Source organism: Salvelinus alpinus, chromosome 30 (assembly GCF_045679555.1).
Source record: "Salvelinus alpinus chromosome 30, SLU_Salpinus.1, whole genome shotgun sequence".
Classification (NCBI taxonomy): domain Eukaryota; kingdom Metazoa; phylum Chordata; class Actinopteri; order Salmoniformes; family Salmonidae; genus Salvelinus; species Salvelinus alpinus.
Window position 1 is genome coordinate 16,865,666 of NC_092115.1, and position 13,640 is coordinate 16,879,305.

The 13,640-nt window shown below is 44.0% G+C and overlaps 1 long non-coding RNA gene across 1 annotated transcript; it reads left to right on the plus strand.

The window, feature by feature from the left end:
- Positions 1-9,592: 9,592 nt before the first annotated feature.
- On the plus strand, positions 9,593-13,271 carry LOC139560577 (uncharacterized). Its single transcript, XR_011671991.1, has 3 exons — positions 9,593-9,741; positions 10,940-11,044; positions 11,942-13,271. It is a non-coding gene; the product is annotated as an uncharacterized lncRNA (long non-coding RNA).
- The last annotated feature ends 369 nt before the right edge of the window (positions 13,272-13,640 follow it).

Genomic DNA, 13,640 nt, shown 5'->3' on the forward strand with positions numbered 1-13,640 from the left:
GCGTCCAGAGACGAAATCTCCTCCACTGTACTCACATCCTACCATACAGTTGTAAATGAGAACTTGTTCTCAACTGGCCTACGTGGTTAAATAAAGGTGAAATAAAAATAAATAAAAAGGGGGATGATGTGCAAGCCCAGCCCAGCTGACACTCACCCTGGCACGTACCAACCACCGCCCTGGACTATGGACCCCTATATTCCAGTCAACCAGTCTGGTTCGGATCAAAGGGCCCTTCTTTTTTTCCTTCATAGGAAATTATATTTGAGAACAGTGGCCAATCATGAAACAAACATGAAGTCAGGCCCTGTCAGGGAGCAATCACAAACAGACACATGTACAGTCATGGCAACAGGTAAACAGAGAGGTTATATAGAGGTCTATAAAAACCTCTTCTTGTTTCAGTCACTTCACCACTGTATTCAGCAAAATCATTAGGCACTTCCAATATCCAGGTCATTTGTTATTTATTTTATTATATAAAGACTGAATTCATGTTAGTACACTGTACAACACAGCATGACATATACAGTCCCAGTCAAAAGTTTGGGCACACCTACTCATTCAAAGGTTTTTCTTTATTTTTTACTATTTTCTACATTGTAGAATAATAGTGAATATATCAAAACTATGAAATAACACACATGGAATCTGGTAGTAACCAAAAAAGTGTTATTCAAATCAAACTATTTCAAAATATTCAAAAAAATATTCAAAATATTTTAGATTATTCAACTAGCTACCCTTTGCCTTGATGACAGCTTTGCACGCTCTTGGCATTCTCTCAACCAGCTCATGAGGTAGTCACCTGGAATTCATTTCAATTACAGGTGTGTCATGTTAAAAGTTAATTTGTGGAATTTCTTTCCTTCTTAATTCATTTGAGCGAATTAGTTGTGTTGTGACAAGGTAGGGGTGGTATACAGAAGATAGCCCTATTTGGTAAAAGACCAAGTCAATATTATGGCAAGAACTGCTCAAATAAGCAAAGAGAAACAACAGTCCATCATTACTTTAAGACATGAAGGTCAGTCAATCCGGAAAATTTCAAGAACTTTGGAAGTTTCTTCAAGTGCAGTCGCAAAAACCATCAAGCGCTATGATGAAACCTGCAGAGGATAAGTTCATTAGAGTTGCAGCCCAAATAAATGCTTCACAGAATTGAAGTAACAGACACATCTCAACGTCAACTGTTCAGAGGAGACTACGTGAATCAGGCCTTCATGGTCGAATTGCTGCAAAGAAACAACTACTGAAGAACACCAATAATAAGAAGAGACTTGCTTGGGCCAAGAAACACGAGCAATGGACAGCAGACCGTGAAAATCTGTTCTTTGGTCTGATGAGTCCAAATTTGAGATGTTTAACTTCCAACCGCATTGTCATTGTGAGACGCATCTCCGCATGTGTGATTCCCACCGTGAAGCATGGAGGAGGAGGTTTGATGGAGTGGGGGTGCTTTTCTGGTGACACTGTCAGTGATTTATTTCGAATTCAAGGCATACTTAACCAACTTGGCTACCACTGCATTCTGCAGTGATACGCCATCCCATCTGGTTTGCGCTTTGTGGGACTATCATTTGTTTTTCAACAGGACAATGACCCAACACACCTCCAGGCTGTGTAAGGGCTATTTGACCAAGAAGGAGAGTGATAGAGTGCTGCATCAAATGACCTGGCCTCCACAATCACCTGACCTCAACCCAATTGAGATGGTTCTGGATGGGTTGGACCACAGAGTGAAGGAAAAGCAGCCAACAAGTGCTCAGTATATGTGGGAACTCCTTCAAGACTGTTGGAAAAGCATTCCAGGTGAAGCTGGTTGAGAGAATGCCAAGAGTGTGCAAAGCTGTCATCAAGGCAAAGGGTGGCTACTTAGAAGAATTTAAAATATAAAATATATTTAGATTTGTTCAACACTTTGTTGGTTACAATATGATTACAACATGTGTTATTTCATAGTTGTGATGTCTTCACTATTATTCTACAATGTAGAAAATAGTCAAAATAAAGAAAACCCCTTGAATGAGTAAGTGTGTCCAAACTTTTGACTGGTACTGTACATTTTACATTACACACCACAACATGGAATTAAAATGCATATAAATTCAAAGCAAGGATTTGTACTATATTGTTGTCGATGCACACGTACATGTTGATGATTGAGCAGCAACTTCAGTGCTTGATGTTGATCTGTGAAAATGGGAATAAATCAAATATTGTAAGTGCTTACTAATGTTTCATAGTTATTAATTTGTTGAAAAATAATTATTTTAAAACATAGTTTTTGTTGTTGTGGTTGTTGTTATTGTCATGTTTTGTCATTGATTATCATGTCTTGTCCCTGTGCTTCCCTTCGATTCGTTTCCCTCTGCTGGTCTTATTAGGTTCTTTCCCTCTTTCTATCCCTCTCTCTCCCCCTCCCTCTCTCCCTCTCTCGCTCTCTCTCTCTATCGTTCCGTTCCTGCTCCCAGCTGTTCCTCATTCTCCTAACTACCTCATTTACTCTTTCACACCTGTCCCCTATTTTGCCCTCTGATTAGAGTCCCTATTTCTCCCTCTGTTTTCCGCTTCTGTCCTTGTCGGATCCTTGTTTGATGTTTGCTGTTCTGTGTCCTTGTTCCGCCCTGTCGTGTTTTTGCCTTCTTCAGATGCTGCGTGTGAGCAGGTGTCTATGTCAGCTACGGCCTGTGCCTTCCCGAAGCGACCTGCAGTCTGTGGCCGCGTCTCCAGTCGTTCCTCTCTACTGACGAGAGGATTTCAGTTTTCCTGTTTTGGATTTACCTAAGATAATATCCAGGAGTATCGGTTTTTGTTTAAGACTGGAATAAAGACTCTGTTTCTATTAAGTCGCTTTTGGGTCCTCATTCACCAGCATAACAGAAGGATCCGACCAAGAATGGACCCAGCGACTACGGATTCTCGCAACACTGCCGTCGAGTTCCAGGGAGCAATGCTCGGCAGACACGAGCAGGAATTGTCTGCTGCTCGTCATGCCGTTGAGACCCTGGCCGCTCAGGTCTCCGACCTCTCAGGACAGTTTCAGAGTCTTCGTCTCGTGCCACCAGCTACTTCCTGGTCTTCCGAGTCTCCGGAACCTAGGGTTAATAACCCACCATGTTACTCTGGGCAGCCCACTGAGTGTCGCTCCTTTCTCACCCAGTGTGATATTGTGTTCTCTCTCCAGCCCAACACATACTCAAGAGAGAGAGCTCGGATCGCTTACGTCATATCACTCCTTACTGGTCGGGCTCGGGAGTGGGGCACAGCTATCTGGGAGGCAAGGGCTGAGTGTTCTAACGATTATCAGAACTTTAAAGAGGAGATGATACGGGTTTTTGATCGTTCAGTTTTTGGGAAGGAGGCTTCCAGGGCCCTGGCTTCCCTATGTCAAGGTGATCGATCCATAACGGATTACTCTATAGAGTTTCGCACTCTTGCTGCCTCCAGTGACTGGAACGAGCCGGCGTTGCTCGCTCGTTTTCTGGAGGGACTCCACGCTGAGGTTAAGGATGAGATTCTCTCCCGGGAGGTTCCTTCCAGCGTGGACTCTTTGATTGCACTCGCCATCCGCATAGAACGACGGGTAGATCTTCGTCACCGAGCTCGTGGAAGAGAGCTCGCGTTAACGGTGTTCCCCCTCTCCGCATCTCAACCATCTCCTCCCACCGGCTCAGAGACTGAGCCCATGCAGCTGGGAGGTATTCGCATCTCGACTAAGGAGAGGGAACGGAGAATCACCAACCGCCTTTGCCTCTATTGCGGTTCTGCTGGACATTTTGTCATGTCATGTCCAGTAAAAGCCAGAGCTCATCAGTAAGCGGAGGGCTACTGGTGAGCGCTACTACTCAGGTCTCTCCATCAAGATCCTGTACTACCTTGTCGGTCCATCTACGCTGGACCGGTTCGGCTGCTTCCTGCAGTGCCTTGATAGACTCTGGGGCTGAGGGTTGTTTTATGGACGAAGCATGGGCTCGGAAACATGACATTCCTCTCAGACAGTTAGGGAAGCCCACGCCCATGTTCGCCTTAGATGGTAGTCTTCTCCCCAGTATCAGATGTGAGACACTACCTTTAACCCTCACAGTATCTGGTAACCACAGTGAGACCATTTCCTTTTTGATTTTTCGTTCACCTTTTACACCTGTTGTTTTGGGTCATCCCTGGCTAGTATGTCATAATCCTTCTATTAATTGGTCTAGTAATTCTATCCTATCCTGGAACGTTTCTTGTCATGTGAAGTGTTTAATGTCTGCTATCCCTCCTGTTTCTTCTGTCCCCTCTTCTCAGGAGGAACCTGGTGATTTGACAGGAGTGCCGGAGGAATATCATGATCTGCGCACGGTCTTCAGTCGGTCCAGAGCCAACTCTCTTCCTCCTCACCGGTCGTATGATTGTTGTATTGATCTCCTTCCGGGGACCACTCCCCCTCGGGGTAGACTATACTCTCTGTCGGCTCCCGAACGTAAGGCTCTCGAGGATTATCTGTCTGTTTCTCTCGACGCCGGTACCGTGGTGCCTTCTTCCTCTCCCGCCGGAGCGGGGTTTTTTTTTGTTAAGAAGAAGGACGGTACTCTGCGCCCCTGCGTGGATTATCGAGGGCTGAATGACATAACGGTTAAGAATCGTTATCCGCTTCCCCTTATGTCGTCAGCCTTCGAGATTCTGCAGGGAGCCAGGTTCTTTACTAAGTTGGACCTTCGTAACGCTTACCATCTCGTGCGCATCAGAGAGGGGGACGAGTGGAAAACGGCGTTTAACACTCCGTTAGGGCATTTTGAATACCGGGTTCTGCCGTTCGGTCTCGCTAATGCTCCAGCTGTCTTTCAGGCATTAGTTAATGATGTACTGAGAGACATGCTGAACATCTTTGTTTTCGTTTACCTTGACGATATCCTGATTTTTTCACCGTCACTCGAGATTCATGTTCAGCACGTTCGACGTGTACTCCAGCGCCTTTTAGAGAATTGTCTCTACGTGAAGGCTGAGAAGTGCGCCTTTCATGTCTCCTCTGTCACATTTCTCGGTTCTGTTATTTCCGCTGAGGGCATTCAGATGGATCCCGCTAAGGTCCAGGCTGTCAGCGATTGGCCCGTTCCTAAGTCACGTGTCGAGTTGCAGCGCTTTCTCGGTTTCGCTAATTTCTATCGGCGTTTCATTCGTAATTTCGGTCAAGTGGCTGCCCCTCTCACAGCTCTGACTTCTGTCAAGACGTGCTTTAAGTGGTCCGGTTCCGCCCAGGGAGCTTTTGATCTCCTCAAGAAGCGTTTTACATCCGCTCCTATCCTTGTTACTCCTGACGTCACTAAACAATTCATTGTCGAGGTTGACGCTTCAGAGGTGGGCGTGGGAGCCATTCTGTCCCAGCGCTTCCATTCTGACGATAAGGTCCATCCTTGCGCTTATTTTTCTCATCGCCTGTCGCCATCGGAACGCAACTATGATGTGGGTAACCGCGAACTGCTCGCCATCCGCTTAGCCATAGGCGAATGGCGACAGTGGTTGGAGGGGGCGACCGTTCCTTTTGTCGTTTGGACTGACCATAAGAACCTTGAGTACATCCGTTCTGCCAAACGACTTAATGCACGTCAAGCTCGTTGGGCGTTGTTTTTCGCTCGTTTCGAGTTCGTGATTTCTTATCGCCCGGGAAATAAGAACACCAAGCCTGATGCCTTATCCCATCTCTTTAGTTCTTCTGTGGCTTCTACCGACCCCGAGGGGATTCTCCCTGAAGGGCGTGTTGTCGGGTTGACTGTCTGGGGAATTGAGAGACAGGTAAAGCAAGCACTCACTCACACTGCGTCGCCGCGCGCTTGTCCTAGTAACCTTCTGTTCGTTCCTGTCTCTACTCGTCTGGCTGTTCTTCAGTGGGCTCACTCTGCCAAGTTAGCTGGCCACCCCGGCGTTCGGGGTACGCTTGCTTCTATTCGCCAGCGGTTTTGGTGGCCTACTCAGGAGCGTGACACGCGCCGTTTCGTGGCTGCTTGTTCGGACTGCGCGCAGACTAAGTCAGGTAACTCTCCTCCTGCCGGTCGTCTCAGACCGCTTCCCATTCCTTCTCGACCATGGTCTCACATCGCCTTAGACTTTATTACCGGTCTGCCTTCGTCTGCGGGGAAGACTGTGATTCTTACGGTTGTCGATAGGTTCTCTAAGGCGGCACATTTCATTCCCCTCGCTAAGCTTCCTTCCGCTAAGGAGACGGCACAAATCATCATTGAGAATGTGTTCAGAATTCATGGCCTCCCGTTAGACGCCGTTTCAGACAGAGGCCCGCAATTCACGTCACAGTTTTGGAGGGAGTTCTGTCGTTTGATTGGTGCTTCCGTCAGTCTCTCTTCCGGGTTTCATCCCCAGTCTAACGGTCAAGCAGAAAGGGCCAATCAGTCGATTGGTCGCATATTACGCAGCCTTTCTTTTCGAAACCCTGCGTCTTGGGCAGAACAGCTCCCCTGGGCAGAATACGCTCACAACTCGCTTCCTTCGTCTGCTACCGGGCTATCTCCGTTTCAGAGTAGTCTTGGGTACCAGCCTCCTCTGTTCTCGTCCCAGCTCGCCGAGTCCAGCGTTCCCTCCGCTCAGGCTTTTGTCCAACGTTGTGAGCGCACCTGGAGGAGGGTCAGGTCTGCACTTTGCCGTTACAGGGCGCAGACTGTGAGAGCCGCCAATAAACGTAGGATTAAGAGTCCTAGGTATTGTCGCGGTCAGAGAGTGTGGCTTTCCACTCGTAACCTTCCCCTTACGACAGCTTCTCGCAAGTTGACTCCGCGGTTCATTGGTCCGTTCCGTGTCTCTCAGGTCGTCAATCCTGTCGCTGTGCGACTGCTTCTTCCGCGACATCTTCGTCGCGTCCACCCTGTCTTCCATGTCTCCTGTGTCAAACCTTTTCTTCGCGCCCCCGTTCGTCTTCCCTCCCCCCCCCCCCGTCCTTGTCGAGGGCGCACCTATTTACAAGGTACGGAAGATCATGGACATGCGTTCTCGGGGACGTGGTCACCAGTACTTAGTGGATTGGGAGGGTTACGGTCCTGAGGAGAGGAGTTGGGTTCCATCTCGGGACGTGCTGGACCGTTCGTTGATTGATGATTTCCTCCGTTGCCGCCAGGGTTCCTCCTCGAGTGCGCCAGGAGGCGCTCGGTGAGTGGGGGGGTACTGTCATGTTTTGTCATTGATTATCATGTCTTGTCCCTGTGCTTCCCTTCGATTCGTTTCCCTCTGCTGGTCTTATTAGGTTCTTTCCCTCTTTCTATCCCTCTCTCTCCCCCTCCCTCTCTCCCTCTCTCGCTCTCTCTCTCTATCGTTCCGTTCCTGCTCCCAGCTGTTCCTCATTCTCCTAACTACCTCATTTACTCTTTCACACCTGTCCCCTATTTTGCCCTCTGATTAGAGTCCCTATTTCTCCCTCTGTTTTCCGCTTCTGTCCTTGTCGGATCCTTGTTTGATGTTTGCTGTTCTGTGTCCTTGTTCCGCCCTGTCGTGTTTTTGCCTTCTTCAGATGCTGCGTGTGAGCAGGTGTCTATGTCAGCTACGGCCTGTGCCTTCCCGAAGCGACCTGCAGTCTGTGGCCGCGTCTCCAGTCGTTCCTCTCTACTGACGAGAGGATTTCAGTTTTCCTGTTTTGGATTTACCTAAGATAATATCCAGGAGTATCGGTTTTTGTTTAAGACTGGAATAAAGACTCTGTTTCTATTAAGTCGCTTTTGGGTCCTCATTCACCAGCATAACAGTTATAATTATCATAAGAAGTAGTAGCAATAGAACCAGTAGTAGCAATAGAACCAGTAGTAGCAATAGAACCAGTAGTAGCAATAGAACCAGCTGTCTGCAAGCAGAGCAGAGTAAAGGTAGCTAATATAGAAAAGTTATAAACATACATGAGACAATTATCACATTTCCCACTTGGAATAAACAGGTTGAATCTATGATGTGTCCACGTAATTTTAACCCCAAACAATCAATGTGATGACATTGAATAAATGTGGAAAACTGATTTGGATTTGCAAAAAGTCATCAACCTAAGGACACTTTGTTTTTTTCACACAAATTTTAACTTGAATGATAATTGTTGTTGATGTCACTTTAAATTCATGGTTAGTCAACTCAACCAAATGTAAATCAAAACTAGACATTGAACTGAAGTCTGTGCCCATTGATTAATCTCCTGTCAGTGACATTTAGTCTACTAAAACACAATGACAACATTACTCCTCTGGAGAACTGATCCTCGGTCACCCCATGGGTAATATTACACGTATTCCTCAACGTTAATAGTCCCTGAATGCAGTCTTTTCTCATTTAGCAACACACAGTGATTAGCAGGATATTCGGCACAGTGAATTCGGAAAGTATTCAGACACTTTCCCTTTTTCCACATTTTGATACTTTATAGCCTTTTTCTAAAATGGATTAAATGAAGAAAAGATTATTGGAGTCCACCTGGGGTAAATTCAATTGTTTGGACATGACTTGGAAATACACACAGCTGTCTATATAAGGTCCCACAGTTGACAGTGCATGTCAGAGCAAAAACCCAGACATAAGGTCAAAGGAATTGTCGGTAGAGCTCAGAGGTAGGACCGTGTCGAGGCACAGATCTGGGGAAGGGTACCAAAACATTCCTGCAGCATTGAAAGTCCCCAAGAACACAGTGGCCTCAATCATTCCTAAATGGATAGAAGGGAAGGGCCTTGGTCATGGATGTGACCAAAAAACAGATGGTCACTCTGACAGAGCTCCAGAGTTCCTCTGTGCCTCGACACAATCCTGTCTCGGAGCTCTACGGACAATTCCTTTGACCTCATGGCTTGGTTTTTGCTCTGACATGCACTGTCAACTGTGGGACCTTATATATATAGGTGTGTCCCTTTCCAAATCATGTCTAGTCAATTGAATTTACCACAGGTGGACTACAATCAAGTTGAAGAAACATCTCAAGGATGATCAATGGAAACAGGATGCACCTGAGCTCAATTTCCAGTCTCATACCAAAGGGTCCGAATTTGATGGGGTATTGTGTGTAGATTAATGAGGTAAAAAATGGATTAAATCAGTTTTAGAACAGGGCTGTAACATAACCAAATGTGGAAAAGGTCAAGGGATCTGAATACTTTCCGAATGCACTGTAAATGCATAGTACTTATTTCATATAATGTTTAGATACAATGGTCGACTTCCATGCATTTGCAGCTCCAGTTAATTATGTCTTCAGTATTGTGAACTTGATTACTAACTATGGGGAAAAAGGCCTTGATTCATATGAGAATGCAAACATTGGTGAAATAATGAGATGATATATGAGCCAGTAGAGTAATAGACATTCCAACAGCTAATATTGCAACTTGGATATTTCCTGGAGATTTGAGTCCCTATGCAATTCAATAGTGCTTGCAGCATTGAACAACCACAGAGAAAAAGTCACTTTCTTTAGGTTTCATTTCATAGAACAGAGGAAATCTTTCTTTTTTTTTGACATAGGAAATGGTGGCAGAGTTTTTTTATACCAAAATCAGGGAAGTCCCAGTCAGGCCAATCATAAACACACACGTACAGTCAGGTTCTTTCAGAGACCAATCATGAACACAGGCGTACAGTCAGGTTCTTTCAGAGACCAATCATGAACACAGGCGTACAGACAGGACAACAGGTTTCTATAAAAGCTTCTTGTTTGAGTCCAACATTCACACACTTTAACATTCAAAAAGCACTAGCCCAAGGCTAATCCTGTGATTTGACCACCTTCAGGTAAATTATTAATTTCATTATATGAAGACTGCATGTTATTACACTGCACAATGTATATTTTGGTTTTGCATTGTTTATATCACACTAACAAGGTATGTGTGACGTAGGCCTAAATATGGCTAATTGGGTGAAACTCGAGGCAGAACCCTTTTCTGACTCTGAGCAGCTGACAAAGATTAATTACAAATGCAAATGTTGCAAAAGCATGGAGCCTGAATATTTTAGCTCTTCAAGTGAGAACACCGAGTACATACCAAGTATATACCAGGTATACATGATGCAGATTATAAAGCATTAAGAGCAAAAAAACTGCTGTGCAGCAACTCACTGCTTTCCTGAATACAAATAATGTATACAAAATGCTCTAGTAATGCTCCATTAAGAGTAAAAAACAATGACTTCTCAGCACTGTCCTATCAATGTAATGAACACGAGGGGAGACAGAGTGCTGGTTTCAAGCGCAGGGCGCAGCATGTGTTTATTGAAAAGGACCACAGGAGGAGGCAGGTAGCTGGGTCCAGGGACAGGCAGAAGGTCATACACATGGGTCCAAAGACAACAGTATAGGCAGGGAAAAGGCTAGTAAAGTAGTCCAGGAGATCAGGCAAGATAGATAGGTAGATAACAGGAAATCTGATAGGCTAAAGTACAGGCAGGGAATAGGCAAAAATGCATCGTTAGTGAGGCGGGCAAAAACTATCGGGAGGAGTAAATCACAGGAAAAACAGAGCTCTGAAAGACGTGTGTCACAAAATAAACAATACCTCACAGTGATGGGGTGCAAAGAACTGAACTAAATAGGGTGTGATAATGACATACAGTTGTGTGAACAGGTGATTAGAATTCAGGTGGTTGGGATCTGGAGAGTGAGCTGCGTTCAGGGGATCTAGGTGTTTGAGAGTGTGAGCTGGAAAGTGGGCTGGAAAGTGAGCTGTGTTCAGGGGATCTACGTGTTTGAGGGTGTGAGTAGGAAGCAGACGTTACAATCAGATTCTGATATTTTGGAGACTCAAACGTACGAATAGATTAAATATTCCATCACGTTTTTGAGCGAAGCTGTGACATGTACACTAGAAAATATACATGCTTTAAGTATACTTTGGAGATACAACAAGTCTAATAAAGTCTTCATGATGCCTTCATACTGTCATACAGTCTTACATAGCTGGTTCAATTATTATTATTTCCCTTTCAACAGCTTCAACAATTTGAACCTCTTCACATCTCGTCCTATCGGCAACATGTACTAAAACACCATGAAAATAGTACTTTTCTGGACGTGTGGTCCTCGGCCTCCCAATGGGTAAATATATACATGTTTCTCTACTTTAACTGTCAATGAACGCTGTCTGGTCTCTTTTGTCAGGAAGACTATCAATAATGTTATTTATTTTTCAAGGCTTCATTCTGTTGCAAACAGTGCATTCAGTCTGTAACACAAATTTTTTGGAAAAGTCAGGGGCTGTGAAAACTTTCTTTTCATACCCCATTACTTTTTCCCACATTTTGTTGTGTTACAGGCTGAATTTAAAATGGATTAAATTGAGATTTTATGTCAAAGTGGAATTATAATCTTTTTCAAATTAATACAAAATGAAAAAGAGTTGCTTACTAAGGCGACATTGAATGTTCCTCAGTGGTCTAGTTAGTTTTGACTTAAGTAGTCTTAAAAATCTATGGCAAGACTAGAAAATGCCTGTCGAGCAATGATCAACAACCAACTTGACAGCTTGTACAATCCAGTTGTGCAAAGCTTCACAAATCATTTGAGACTTACCCAGAAAGACTCACAGCTGTAATCGCTGCCAACGATGCTTCTACAAAGTATTGACTCAGGGGTGTTGAATACGTATGTAAATTAGATATTTCTGTATTTACTTTTCAATACATTTGCAAAAAAATCTAAAAACATGTTTTCACTTTGGCATTATGGGATGTTGTGTGTAGAAAAAAATCTATTTCATCAATTTTGAATTCAGGCTGTAACACAACAAAATGTGGAATAAGTCAAGGGGTATGAATACTTTCTGAAGGCACTATTGTCAAGATTATGTCAATCCTTATCATTACCTTTATATTCATTATCGTTGTCATCAGCAAATTCATTATCCATAAATACCAAATACCGTGCAAATCTAATTATTGATTGCTTAAGAGAGTAAACATATTTTTGAATTGAGAACCTTTCTTCACATTGCAGGGCTGGGGCCAGGGCTAAAGCAGGGGCCAAGATAGCGGATGGAGAACACACGGACCACCTGAGGACCTATGTGCCATCGCTGCCCTCCTGTTACCGCTGCTGGAGGCTTCCGGATGGATAATGCCAACCACTCCGCTTTCTCCCTCCCTCTGTCCCTATCTCTCTGTTTCTCTCTCTCTTTCTTTCATCATCCTGGAATTAAAGTGTGACTATGTTAACCTGTCAGGTCAGTCAAAAAGATTGCTACTGGTGACACTGAAACCCGGTACTATCCTGTGTCAGTATTTGAGATATATATGGTTAAATTCAAAAAGATTTGTAATATTGATATTGCGCGTGACGTAAATATGTCCTTTGGAGTGGAGCTTGAGGCAGAAGATTTTTCTGACTCTGGGCAGGCGACAAAGATTCTGTACAAACGCAAACGTCGGAAAGGCATAACGGAGCCTTTACATTTTAGCTCTGAAACTGAGCTCTTCATAAGTACAGAGGGTGCAGATCAGACATTGAGTGTGAAAAACAACATCATAGACTCTTCTCAGCGTTCCATCATATCAGATTCTGATATTTTAGACAGACGCAAACGTAGGAATAGCTTAGTTATTCCACCAGATTTTGTAACATGCACACTGGAACATATTCAGTATGTATACTTTGAAGCTTTATGTTTTATGTATACTTTGAAGCTACATAGTCACACTTTAAACCAGATATATCTAATAAAGCCTTCATGACGCCTTCATAATGCCTTCATAAAGTCCTACACTACATACATAGAAGCTTCACGTATCATTTGTAAGCAAATGTCATGCCGGAAAAAGGAGGTGTGTAGATGCGGAAGCAGAGATGTGCCGACAGAAGCAAACTTTCGATGCATAATTCTGTTTAAATGGACCTAACGGACGGCGCAGAAGCTGCAAAATTAGGCTTCAGAGAGGTGGAAGGTTGCTTGATCAGTAGCCAGAAGGTTGCTGATTCAATCCACGGACAGGGTATAAAAACAGAATTGTGGGAACTGTTGGTCTATGATTCCAGGTACCACCTCCTGCCATTGTGCCCTTGAGCATGGGACTTAAACCCTAAAACTGCTCTCCATCCAGGGGTGCTGCTCTGTAGCTTATCAACTTAGCTGATAAATGATTTGTGCAGCGCCTATGAAATGTGATGAAGCAGATAATGAGGCCAAACAACTAACAATATTCAGTTGTAATGAACATTTAGAAGGTTATTATAGGGTCCTACTCACATTGCTCCTATAAATATATTTAGCATTTCATTATCTTTATATTCTGGCTTAGCTTTTTAATGCAATAAAAACTGTGACAAACTATTCAGTGATGCTTTATTTGTCCTAATGCAATCCTCATTTTAAACTATGTATTTAAACTATGGCAAATTGTTCCCTCTTATCAAGTCAGGGCTTGGAACAAAATGTCCTGCATCATCAGCCCAGCATTGTTGATGCGGTTTTTTTCATCCTCTTGAAAATGCACTCAGTAAATGTACTGGAATGGTCATGTCTTAAAGTAAGGTTGACACCAAGGAACAAAGTTCAATGGGATTAACATCTAAACCTTGAAATGTGTGACTGACTGGAAAAACAACTGTCACTGGAGGATGACGATGAGAATGAGATGAATACTGTAAATTAGACCAGTGTTAACAATCTACCTGTTTAAAAACATTCCAGAACGATGTA